Source organism: Schistocerca gregaria, chromosome 8 (genome assembly GCF_023897955.1).
Source record: "Schistocerca gregaria isolate iqSchGreg1 chromosome 8, iqSchGreg1.2, whole genome shotgun sequence".
Lineage (NCBI taxonomy): Eukaryota > Metazoa > Arthropoda > Insecta > Orthoptera > Acrididae > Schistocerca > Schistocerca gregaria.
Genome location: NC_064927.1, coordinates 95287697 through 95301549, shown reverse-complemented (window position 1 = coordinate 95301549; position 13853 = coordinate 95287697). Strand labels below are relative to the sequence as shown.

The 13853-nt window shown below is 43.7% G+C and overlaps 1 long non-coding RNA gene across 1 annotated transcript in view; it reads right to left on the bottom strand.

Annotated features, from left to right (window-relative positions):
* Positions 1-13853, bottom strand: part of LOC126284514 (uncharacterized) — a 534021-nt gene that overhangs the window by 328521 nt on the left and 191647 nt on the right. The gene's annotated exons all lie outside the window — the stretch shown is intronic.

The window sequence follows — 13853 nt, the reverse complement described above, 5'->3', positions numbered from 1 at the left end:
AGTAGATGGAAGTATTCCGTCCGCAAACTCCTATGGCTGAAATTACCTCAGCACAAGACAAAACAGGAGTCCAGATATCTCTCTGCTCACTAGCCAGGAACAGGTATTCGACACAAGCATCCTCCCGCAAAGAAGCACTTCAGTATGTGTCAGACTTCACAGAGAGCTAAACAGCATAACAGCTCTGTCGCAGACAAACGACTTCACATAACCTTGTGTTGAAAGCAACACTTTTCTGGATCTAACCATCAGATTCTACACTGGGGATCTAGTCAGCAGATTCTCGACCTCACTCCCCAGTGGGAAATCTCTTCGATCGTTCCCAGTAGCGATGCGATCTCAGACTATCCTCGGAGGGAAGTCTTCGATCATGTAATACTCTGTTCCCTCCAGGACACATTTGCGTTGAGGTGACGAATCCCAGCAGCCCTTACAAAAACATTACCACCCTCCCACGACATGGGTCATCAATCTGCCAGCCAATCACTCCTCTCAGAAGATTTTCTGGAAGGTTCCATTTGCCCTCCTACGTCTGTAGCACTCCGCCAATAAAAAGCCGTTTCTGCTTTTTCTGCGGTATCTGTGCCCTGGTGCTTCCCATAGAATATTCCTCAGAGGTCAGCTCGCAAACATCATACGTGACCCCGCTCGTTTCTTCGCAATCAAAGAATATCCTGTCGTCTTCTTCTGAATTTTTTCCCACCCTACTGGAGCGCAACCTCCCACACTCACCGTCCGCTCTGTGGGGTTCTGTGGCCTCCAGCATTCTAAAGCGCGTCCTCTACATTCTGCTCTCTCTCAGCCCCAGCCCCATGTTAGCCAGTAATGGCTCCTGAGGAACTCGTGGCTCGCTTCGCCTTTTCTGTCAGCGCTTAGTCCCATTTAACTCCCAGACTGCAGTATCGCAGAAATTGTTAGTATGTGATCCTAATCAGCAGCAGCTAATGAAATGTTTAATAATCTGATTCTGCATCGTGAACACTAATCTAGTATAAATAGAAATTTGCCAGAATATTGAATTTATGGTGGCAAAATCTTACCACCTTATACAATAAGCAAATTATATCATTACTTTCACGCTGGTAGCACCACAGCCATTGTATCAGAAAACACTACTTACATAATTGTGACGGATTTTATTTAATGTACTGTAAGCTGAACAGAGGACTTCTGTCAACAGTAATGAATCCAATTCCAAGATGACTTCGAACCAACCAATGCTGCAAGTTCCGAAAAAATAACCTCATTTCATATGCAGCGAAAGTTATGCAAGGAATCATTAATAAAAGATAGGAATAGATAATGAAGGAGAAATAGGCGCCGGCCGGTGTGGCCGAGCGGTTATAGGCGCTTCAGTCTGGAATCGCGTGACCGCTACGGTCGCAGGTTCCAATCCTGCCTCGGGCAAGGATGTGTGTGATGTCCTTAGGGTAGTTAGGTTTAAGTAGTTCTAAGTTCTAGGGGGCTGATGAACACAAATGTTTAGTCCCATAGTGCTCAGAGTCATTTTTGAGAAATAGGCTGAAGAGCAATTTAATTTTCGACGGCATGCAGGCACAAAAGATGGAATAGGACTCGTGCTAGATTTACGAGTGGGGTTGATAGAAAATGGAGGACACAGATATACACAGACCAGCAAAACATTACGACCACTGCCCACCGCCACGTTGCATGCCGCCTGGTAGCCTTGCAGGCATGTGACGCGGTAACAAAAAGTATGTAAGCGGAGAAGACACGTGCGGGGCATCACCCTATCGCCTGCAAATGGCGAAATACATTGAGATAAGCGATTTTGACAAAGGGCACATTTCTATTATTCAGAGCCTGTGAACGAGTATCTCGAAAACGGCGAAGCTGGTCGAATGTTCACGTGATACTGTCGTGAGCATCTATGGAAAGAGGTAGAAGGACAGTGAAATTACCGCTAGACGCTAAATGGTTGGACTCCAGACATCACGTGGAATTCAGAGTTTCATCTGCTCTGTAAAGGAGGACAGATGGTGATCTGTGGCAATTCTACCGAAATAACACAATGCTAGTTCACGCACAAGTATTTTGGAGAACACCGTTCATCGTTGATTGTACACTGTCGAACGTGGAGCTCCGTGCCAGACCACCCCTGTTCACATGTTGACTCAATGACATCGAAAGTTACGATTTCAGTGGTCACGGGACCATCGGGATCCCAACAGTCGATCAATAGAAACCTGTCAGCTGTTCGGGTGAATCATATTTTTGCTACACTAAGTCGATCGTCGTTTCCACAAACGCTGTCACCAAGGTTAACGGCGGCTCGAAACGTGCAGCGCGCCTTGGACGCAGACTGATGGGAGCAGTACTATACTACGGGAGACATTCTCCTGGGCTGCTGTGATAGCTGTGAACCACCTGTATCCCTCCGTGCTCGATGTCTTCCACCACGGTGGTGTTATCTGTCAGCAGTGTAATCGTCCGTGTCCCGGAGGTATATTGGTTTGATAAGCAATATCTTGAACTCACGTTGATATCTTGGTGATCAAATTCACTTGATTTAAAACCTATGCAACCCATCTGGTTTGCTATCGGGCGTCAGTACAGAGTACGCAAATCAGCGTCCAGTTATTTACCCAAATTACATGACCTGCAAGTAGATGTCTAACAGATTGCCGGATCCGCGATATGCAGAATCAGTTATGTATTTCGTTCCAAAAATGGACAGACAGGGTACTAAATAGGTTGTCGTAATGTTTTCTCATCAATGTATGCGTTTTATGGATCTGGAAAAGACATCTGATAAAATCTCCTGTGATAAATATGCAACTGTAATAAAAGAAACGAGAGTGGACTGGAAAACCAGACCACTTATAAACTCGTTATGTTGTAATTGAGAAGTGTCAGTGAAAGTGTAAGTATCAAATGGATAGATCTAGGAAAATGCGTGAGAAAACGCTGCTGTCTTTCTCCTATCATTTTCAGTCTTACCGACAAGATAGGTGTGTCCACTGCTCACTGGATAACGATGGGGTAAGAACTGGGCGAAGAAGAATGTGGTCCTTGAGGTTAGTGGCACGATAATGTCCTTCTAGCAACAGATGAGAAAAAATTACAAAATGAAGTGGATGCCGTTGAAGCTAGAGCAAAGTGTTATAGAATGAAACGCAACACAGTGAAAACAGAAGTAATGACTCCAGGTGGAAATGAAAGGGTAAAAATACTGCTGAGTAGAGAAAGGCATCCTATAACCAGAGGCAAATGTCTAATGTCACTAGTGAAAAGTAATATGATAGAATTATACTGGCTGATTCAGCTGCCACTACCTATGGGCTTTATGCAACCCGCACCACCTTCAAAAACTACATGCAAGATTTTCATTTCTCTTGCTCGCTACACCATCCTGTTAATCTTATGGAAGAAATGAACAGGACATTTTTGTAGGAAATGTGTTCTAGTTAAATTTTGTACTGGTCTACGTTTTCACTGGCGGCCATGGTTTTCGAGTAATTTACGAAAAACGCGTTGGAAGTAATTTTTGTACGTTTTCCTTGAATAATTCGAAGACTATGGCCTCTAGGAAAAACGTATCCAAGTAAATAGCATTAAATTTTCTAAAAGAAGTCCCATTCATTTTTCATGTAAGACTAATAGTTTGTCTGTAGAGAGCCGGAGTATGTAAAAATTTCCACAGAGTACTTGAAGACATTGTGGATTGCATGAAACCCATAGGTTGGGACAACTGACTCACTCTGTATTACTTGCCTGGCAGCACAGTGTGTTGTCATTCACTACAGTGATCTACATGTATTCACAGATCTTTCTCTTAACAACCAGCTGGCTGATTTACGCTTTGCGATACACAGTATTTTCAACAAAAAGAGGTCTGGGACACAAGCCAATGACTGGGCTATTGGCCTTCCTTCACTCCAGCATTTGGAGGGGGCGGGGGAGAAACCAAGCAACAGGCCACCTTCTATACCCAAGAGAGGACCCTAATGCTCAGATGACAGCAGTCTGAGTGGACTTGGGTCCGCCCTCAAGGGGCTGGAGCAAGGCAAAACGTGCGCTCCTATCTCGAATTTGAATCATCCCCTACTCTCTTATGGTTCCCTTTTTAGGTACTCCACGTCGACGTCTGCTCGTAGATACGTACCGTCGGTAGGTTTTCCGGCTTTACTTCCCTACGTGACACGATAAGTCTCCGATGAGGTGCGAGCCTTGTGTTTTGCTATTAATGTAAGTCTTGTAAATATCACTTTTATTTAGTAATTTGCCCGGCTAAAACTCCCTCCTTTTATGACTAAGACAGTCTGCGCCACCTTTCGGAGGGAGTGGGGACGTCAAAGAGTCACAAAAGTTCGCATTAAGCAGTCCGTAAAACACGTAAACGTTCACTTCAGTTAGCGTGTTAGTTAATGCCTACGCTTTCCGCTAGATGGTGCTGACTTACTGCTGAATAGCTTTGGTTCCGTAAAACCTTCACTGATTAGTACTAGGTAAATGAAATAAGTACAACACTCTTGTATTTCACTTTCACTCTATATTCAAGGATTACGATGGTGATGGATGATGGTCTATTTAAAAGGTTCCTAGTCTGGAGGAATCTAAATAGTCCGCAAATGCCGATATGCACGCGCTCTACGTGCAGATTCGCAACTAACGGCACACGACACGTTAAAAAGTCCACACGTTAATATCTGAATACCGGTACCTCTGAATTCACTCGTATCAGCAGATAATTTGAGTTTCTGTCGTCTATATGTCCGTAAAGTACCAATCTAGCACTAAAGTCCTAAAATCCCCTTAATACTCCGTTGCTACTAACAATCAGAGATCATCACTACATCACTTTTAATCTCCGTAATATTCTATCAGTTTATCGTGAATCTTAACACGATAAAGTCCAATCTAACTATCGTCTCGCTGACTGACACGGGTTCCCCGCCCTTTAACGAAACAATCAAGGAAAAAAAGGCGGCAATAATGACGATCAGGCGTTTTCGTAGGTTTTTCATCACAAGAGTTTAACGTCACTGCCTTCTCCATGACGGAGCTTACGTGGCTTTCCTATACTTAGACGTTAAACTACTTGCTGATATACTATAATTTTGATCTGCAGTTACCGAACCCTGATACTACACTATTTTCCCCTCTAAAAATTCTATTGTTAATTTTAAATTATTCTTTCTATAGCTTTTATCACTGTGAACTGAACCGAGGTGTTACAAATTGAACCTGAAACCTCTATGCCCATCCTATGTGCTAGAGCATCACAGCCACATCTTCAACAAACGAGAGATAAAAATACTTTGTAAGCGAACAGTAGCATGTGAATACTTACAATGGGAAAATTCTTGTTCATCAATGGTCAGAGTAATAGTCGTTTTTGGGAACAAGGAAAATAAAAAGAAGGAGAATGACGTCACTTAACGTAAGATAACACTTAATTAAGTACTGTTTTCGTTATATAAAAGTAAAATAGTACATCAATCACTTTAATTCATAAGTAATGTTTTGTACTGTGATAGCTGCGTAACACTTCAGAATAGACACTGACCATACTTCTGAACCAATAATAAAACTGTAAAACCGTCGCGTCTGTCCGTTCCGTTTGAATACGATAATCTACATGACTGATGGTGTGTATGACATCGTACACAACTGTAGGGAGAGGTGGGCTACACAGCAGTGCGACAGAAATTGTTAGCGAGCAAGTTAGCACAACGAACAGGATTTACTTGTAATTCTCCGAGGGTACGAAGACTCGTTCTAAATAATGCAGCAAGAAACAGAGTTCAGTTATCGTAATGTCAACAATGATGAGGGTCTCTGAAGTAAGCACGAACGATGGAGCTGATGCCACGACTGTGTGGCACCTGCGTAGCATCACGTAGAGTGAGAGGGGCCGAGAGGCTGCCGCCAGCCAGCCCGTATCCTGGCGGAGGAGGAGGGCGCGAGCGTGGCTCAGCGGAAGCGCGCCACTGGCCCTGCCAAGACACGAGCGTCTGGCAGAAAGTTATCAGTCCATTACCAACTGTGGAACGCCAGTAGGGCAGTAGAGCTCACAACATTTAAACTGCTACATGAATTTCGACGAGGCTTTAACAGGTTACTCGAGCGTAACTTGGGGCATCGTATAGGCTTCATTTCACCCAAATCGCATTACGTAAAAGAAAGACATCCTAATTTAAAATCTTATCTAAACCTCTCGTGTCTGTTTGAACACACTGATCTCCAAAACTGCCAGATGAATTGTCATGGTGTTTTCACGGGTAAGTTGATCGTAGCTATGCGCATCCCACACGGTTTATTTCATCAAAAATCAAAACACTTAAAAGAAAGGTAACGTAATTTGTGTCTTATCCACATGTCGCCTGCTCACCTTAATAATTGGGATGCTTAATAACCATGGCGTAGGACACCGAAGAAACAATAGACGGCGCTGTTAGTTTCGTAGTACACCAAAGTACCACTAGATGCAACTCTTAAATTTCTTAACTCAGTGACAGACTGACAGAATGAAGCGCCACAGCCTTGTCTTTGTGAACAGAAACTAATAGTGATTTTGCCGGCCGATGTGGTCGTGCGGTTCCAGGCGCTTGAGTCTGGAACCTCGTGACCGCAACGGTCGCAGGTTCGAATCCTGCCTTGGGCATGGATGTGTGTGATGTCATTAGGTTAGTTAGGTGTAAGTAGTTCTAAGTTCTAGGGGACTGATGACCACATATGTTAAATCCCATAGTGCTCACAGCCATTTTTTAACAGTGATTTTAGTTAGCTGATATACACAGAATTAGTGATTTCGATCTCTGTATTAAAAAGTTAACGACATTTCCCTGCTGTTTTCGTTAAGCTTTATTTATATTCTTTAATAGGAAAAAGGAAGGTACTAAGTTTGCGTTATGATCTGGGTACCAAACTGTTAGATTTTATATCGTTTAGTTTATGAATCAAGATGGCTAGGAAACGGCTAAGTCTATCTGAATACTCCAGAAAGACTGGTGACTATGCGGCCTCAAGAACCCAACGAAGACTGTGAGGAGAAACTTTCTGCATCTCGAGAACATCAAGCCTTAACTTGCTCTCACGAAACACCTTCCAAAAGCGAGGAGCGATGTAGAACTGATCGAGACTGTCATGCGTTGTATCGCTCCCCAGCACCCTTAACAGAGGCTTAAAATTATTTCTTTGCAATGTAATATCATAGCAGTAATTTTAATGGGAAGTAGCTCAATTGAGGGAGTTTTTATAACCCTGAACGGTGCTTATTCGTAACAGTTTACCGTTTTGCTTGAAATGTGTACAGCTCCTGGTGGGCTTATCTTATGCCATGACGCTTCATGTTGCGGATAAGGACCTTATCGTCAGTTGTTTCCCTCACAGCTCCACAGCTCTGTGTGCAAACGAGCTCTTCATTCATGCCCACAGTCATACTACTTCAAACGCTGTAAATAAAGAAGCATTGTAACTCAAAAATAAATTGCACTCATAAATACCCGAAGAGAGGCTAGGTTTCTCAAGTAGTTCTTTAATAGAATTGAAAAGCGTCTGGTACAGTAAAGTGTTATGTGTTGCCCTGCACACTGTGTGGTTGATTAGTGAATACAGCAGCGAGGAACACATGCTGTTCGTGAACCGAAAATTCAGATAATAATTCAGTTGACATCTAATACCAAAGAATAAAAATAATACAGAACTCTGTTGCTGTTGTTCCAATGTCAGCTGCCAGCAGTATGTCTGACTGTAGAAATATACACAGATACAAAAGATTTATAAGACTGTATCTATTCAGAAGATGTGGAGCACTGATCAGTATGAAAGTCTGTAACTGTTATTGAACCGGCAAATACACAAAATTGGCACAGTGGATGAACTTTGAACTAAGTACGTCCGCTGCTCGAGCTGCGGAAAGGGAAGGCTCGCATCTCATTGGCTGCGGAGTAATCGTTGGAGGCAGCATAATTGGGGGCGCGCGTATTTTTAAATGCGCTAAGAGCAGGTCGCTGTGACTGCGAAGCGTGCGCGACGGACACGCCTGGCGCGGTGGACAGAGGGGATAAGCAGAGCAGGGTAGGACACAGCGGGGTAATGAGAAGGCAGGGGCGAGCGCGGCTGCCGGTGCAAATGTTACGGAGCGCTGCGCGGCAGACGCTGCCCCCAGAGAGCCCGCCTCCCGGAATTTCCAGGAGGCGGGGCCGCCCGCCTGTTGACCTACCAGCGCGAACCATCTTTCATTTATTTATCTAGCTAATCTGCCGACACCAGTGCCATCAGGACCCGTTTACACCCAACCACGCACTCTACATACAGTCACGGAAGAAATCGCAGGACCAAAAAAATAATTAATTTACAGTAGTGAAATTTCGGGAATACATTTGTCAGCCAACATATTTAAATTGTTAACATTGCAAGATCATAAGTTAATGAAAGCGTAAGATAAGTCATATTGCTGGTGGGTCTTCAGTCCAGAGACTGGTTTGATGCAGCTCTCCATGCTACTCTACTGAAACCTACATCCTTCTGAATATATATAGTGTATTCATCTCTTGGTGTCCCTCTACGATTTTTACCCTCCACGCTGCCCTCCAATACTAAACTGGTGATCCCTTGATGCCTCAGAACATGTCCTACTAGCCGATCCCTTCTTCTAGTCAAGTTGTGCCACAAACTTCTCTTCTCCCCAATCCTATTCAATCCTTCCTCATTAGTTATGTGCTCTACCCATCTAATCTTCAGCATTCTTCTGTAGCACCACACCTCGAAAGCTTCTGTTCTTGTCTAAACTATTTATAGTCCACGTTTCACTTCCATACATGGCTACACTCCATACAAATACTTTCAGAAACGACTTCCTGACACTTAAATCTAAACTCGAAGTTAACAAATTTCTCTTCTGCAGAAACGCTTTCCTTGCCATTGCCAGTCTACATTTTATATCCTCTCTACTTCGACCATCATCAGTTATTTTGCTCCCCAAATAACAAAACTCCTTTACTACTTTAAATGTCTCATTTCCTAATTTAATTCCCTCAGCATCACCTGACTTAATACGACTACATTCCATTTTCCTCGTTTTGCTTTTGTTGATGATCATCGTATATCCTCCTTTCAAGACACTGTCCATTCCGTCCAAATGCTCCTCCAAGTCCATTGCTGTCTCTGACAGAATTACAATGTCATCGGCGAACCTCAAAGTTTTTATTTCTTCTTCATGGATTTTAATTCCTACTCGGAATTTTTCTTTTGCTTCCTTTACTGCTTGCTCAAAATACAGATTGAATAACAACGGGGATAGGCTACAACTCTCTCTCACTCCCTTCCCAACCACTGCTTCCCTTTCATGCACATCGACTCTTATAACTTCGCTTTGGTTTCTGTACAAATTGTAAATAGCCTTTCGCTCCCTGTATTTTACACCTGCCACCTTCAGAATTTGAAAGAGGGTATTCCAGTCAACTTTGTCAAAAGCTTTCTCTAAGTCTACAAATGCTAGAAACGTAGGTTTGTCTTTCCTTAATCTATCTTCTAAGATAAGTCGTAGGGTCTGTATTGCCTCACGTCTTCCAACACGGATCCAAACTGTTCTTCCTCGCGGTCGGCCTCAACCAGTTTTTCATTCGTCTGTAAAGAATTCGTGTTAGTATTTTGCAGCCGTGGCTTATTAAACTGATAGTTCGGTAATTTTCGTATGTGTCAACACCTGCTTTCTTTGAGATTAGAATTATTTTATTCTTCATGAAGTCGGAGGGTATTTCGCCTGTCTCATACATCTTTCTCACCAGATGGTAGAGTTTTGTCAGGACTGGCTCTCCCAAGGCCGTCAGTAGTTCCAATGGAATGTTGTCTACTCCGGGAGCCTTCTTTCGACTTAGGTCTTTCAGTGCTCTCGCAGTATCATATCTCCTATTTCATCTTCATCTACAACCTCTTCCATTTCCATAATATTCTCCTCAAGAACATCGCCCTTGTATAGACCCTCTATATACACCTTCCACCTTTCTGCTTTTCCTTCTTTACTTAGAACTGGGTTTCCATCTGAGCTCTTGATATTCATGCAAGCGGTTCTCTTTTCTCCAAAGGTCTCTTTAGTTTTCCTGTACGCATTATCTATCTTACCCCTAGTGAGATAAGCCTCTACATCCTTACATTTGTACTCTAGCCATCCTTGCATAGCCGTTTTGCACTTCCTGTCGATCTCATGTTTGAGACGCTTGTATTCCTTTTTGACAGCTTCATTTACTGCATTTTTGTATTTTTTCCTGTCATCAATTAAATTCAACAATTCTTCTATTACCCAAGGATTTCTACTAGCCCTTGTCTTTTCACCTACTTGATCCTCCGCTGCCTTCACTACTTCATCCCTCAAAGCTACCCATTGTTCTTCTACTGTGTTTCTTTTCCCCATCGCTGTCAATTGTTCCCTTATGCTCTCTCTCAAATTCTGTACAACCTCTGGTTTAGTCAGTTAATCCAGGTTCCATCTTCATAAATTACCACCTTTTTGCAGCTTCTTTAGTTTTAATCAACAGTTCATAACCAATAGATTGTGGTCAGAGTCCACATCTGCTCGTGGAAATCTCTTACATTTTAAAACCTGGTTCCTAAATCTCTGTCTGACCATTATACAATGTGTAACAAAAAGGTACGGCCAAACTTTCAGGAAACATTCCTCACACACAAAGAAAGAAAATATGTTATGTAGACATGTGTTCGGAAACGCTTACTTTTCATGTTAGAGCTCATTTTATTACTTCTCTTCAAATCACATTAATCATGGAATGGAAACACACAGCAACAGAACGTACCAGCGTGACTTCAAACATTTTGTTACAGGAAATGTTCAAAATGTCCTCCGTTAGCGAGGGTACATGCATCCACCCTCCGTCGCATGGAATCCCTGATGCGCTGATGCAGCCCTGGAGAATGGGGTATTGTATGACAGCCGTCCACAATACGAGCACGAAGAGTCTCTACGTTTGGTACCGGGGTTGCTTAGACAAGAGCTTTCAAATGCCCCGTAAATGAAAGTCAAGAGGGATGAGGTCAGGAGAGCGTGGAGGCCATGGAATTGGTCCGCCTCTACCAATCCATCCGTCACCGAATCTGTTGTTGAGAAGCACACGAACACTTCGACTGAAATGTGCAGGAGCTCCATCGTGCATGAACCACATGTTGTGTCGTACTTGTAAAGGCACATGTTCCAGCAGCACAGGTAGAGTATCGCGTATGAAATCACGATAACGTGCTCGATTGAGAGTCGGTGGACGAAACTAAAATGAGCTCTAACATGGAAATTAAGCGTTTCCGGACACATGTCCACATAACATCTTTTCTTTATTTGTGTGTGACGAATGTTTCCTGAAAGTTTGGCCGTACCTTTTTGTAACACCCTGTATAATCTATCTGAAACCTGTCAGTATCTCCAGGCTTCTTCCATGTTTACAATCTTCTTTTATGATTCTTTAACCAAGTGTTAGCCATGATTAAGTTATGCTCTGTGCAAAATTCTACCAGGCGGTTTCCTCTTTCATTCCTTACCCCCATTCCATATTCACCTACTACGTTTCCTTCTCTTCCTTTTCCTACTATTGAGTTCCAGTCACCCATGATTATTAAATTTTGGTCTCCGTTTACTTTCTAAATAATTTCTTTCATCTCATCATCAATTTCATCAATCTCTTCGTCATCTGCGGAGCTAGTTGGCATATAAACTTGTACTACTGTGGTAGGCGTGGGCTTAGTATCTATCTTGGTCACAATAATGCATTCACTATGCTGTTTGTAGTAGCTTACCCGCATTCCTATTTTCCTATTCATTATTAATCCCACTCCTGCATTACTCCTATCTGATAAGTCATTGCAAACGTGAAATGTTGGTACATCAATAACCGATGTGACCGCCAGAATGTTGAATGCAGTCGTCCAAACCTGCATGCATCATGTTTTATAGGTGCCGGGTGTCGGTTTGTGTGATGGAGTTCTATACCTGTTCCACTTGGTTGCCTAATTCACGGACGGTTAATGCTGGCCGTGGATGATGCTGGAGCTGTCGTCCGATGATGTCCCATATGTGCTCAATTGGAGACACATCTGGTGATCAAGCAGGCCAAGGTAATATGTGGACGCTCTGTAGCGCATGTTGGGTTACAACTGTGCTATGCGGGCGAGTGTTATCCTGTTGTAACACACCCGCTGGAACGCTGTTCATAAATAGCAGCCCAACACATCGAATGACCAAATTGCTGTAGAACTGTGCAGTCAGGTCGCGTGGGATAATCACTAAAGGGCCCTTGCTGTCATACGAAACTGCAGCCCTGACGCCGTCACCAGGTGTAGATCCAGTGTCACCAGCACGCAGACGTACGGTTGCAAGCGCCCACCTGGCCTCTTTTAAACCAGCACACGGCCATCACTACTGCCGAGACAGAAATAGCTTTCACCGGAAAGCATCAAAGATCTCCACCCCGCACTCAAATGAGCTCTCGCTTGACGCCACTGGAGTCGGCGGTGGTGCGGGCGATCAGCCGAATGCACGCTACAGGGCGACTGGCACCGGAGCTGTCCTTGAACTGACCAGTTTTTAAGAGTTCGTTGAGTCATTGTGTCCGAATTACTGCTTCAATTGTTCAACTCAGCACGTCCAATCTCAAAGCTAACTAAGTCACAACAGTTGCAGCCTGTATTTAAAGCAAACCTGCTTTGCAATCTCATGTGGCGCCACGAGTGCTGCGAAATCTGAATAGGCATTATCTTTCACATTAGAAACACGTACAAAAACTTTAGTTCGTGTCGCATAACTCCTTCTTGTTGTTGCTATTCTCCTTCCGTCATTTATTTCACATTAAATGCATTTCCTTTAGTACGACGGGCCTTCGGTAAGTAAAGCTGCACTTTTTTCTCGGTCAATACAGACAAAAAACGCTGAATTTGTTTTGAGTCATCGTGAAATATTCCCTTTCAGCCCCTACATTCCCATGAAGTTCACACAGATGGCGGCGTTTTATGTAGTCTTCGAAATGGCTTCAATGACAGAGATGCGAGCGAAGCAGAGAGTTGTCACTGGCTTTCCTTTGGCGGAAAACCATAGAATCGCAGACATTCGTAGGTGCTTACAGAATGTCTACACCAACCTTGCAGTGAAAAAAAGCACAGCAAGTCTTTCGAAGAGCCGTCTGGCATCATCGCAACAACGTCGATCTCTCAAGTGCTGGCCAGCCTCACAACGCTCTGACTCCTAAAGTCTTACAACGCTGGAACTGGCGGACACTCTCAACCCCAAGCAATCGACGGACGGCAATTAAAGATCTCGCTGCTCAACTGCATGTCTCTGTTGGTAGTGCTGACACACGCGTCCACCACCTTGGGTACTCAAATGCGTGTGCCAGCTGGGTACAGCCCTACAGCCCGAATCTCGCACCATCTGACTTCCATCTGTTTGTCCTAATGAGGGACGCACTTCGCGGAAATCAGTACGGCGGCGGTGCGGAGGTTACTGCTGCAGCAAGACCTTAGTTGCACCGTCGACCAGTAGAGTAACGTTCGCAGTGAGGTTGCGCAAGGCTGTCGAATTGAACGGAGATTATGTTGAAAAACACGGTTCCGCAGCCAAAGGGGAGTGATTGGGATCTGGAAAAAAAACCAACCAGCCTTAACGAAAAATGTGTTCAATTACCTATTGAACGCTTCTCGTATGGCATAAATTGCAATGATGGAATATCCCACGTGCATACACAAACATTGGTGGGTATTTAACGGCTCTTTTCAATCTGTCCCAGGCATATTCGATAGCGTTCATGTCTGGAGAACATGATGGCCATTCCAGTTGAGCGATGTCGCTATCGTGAAGGAAGTCATTCAGATGTGCAGGATGGGAGAGCAAA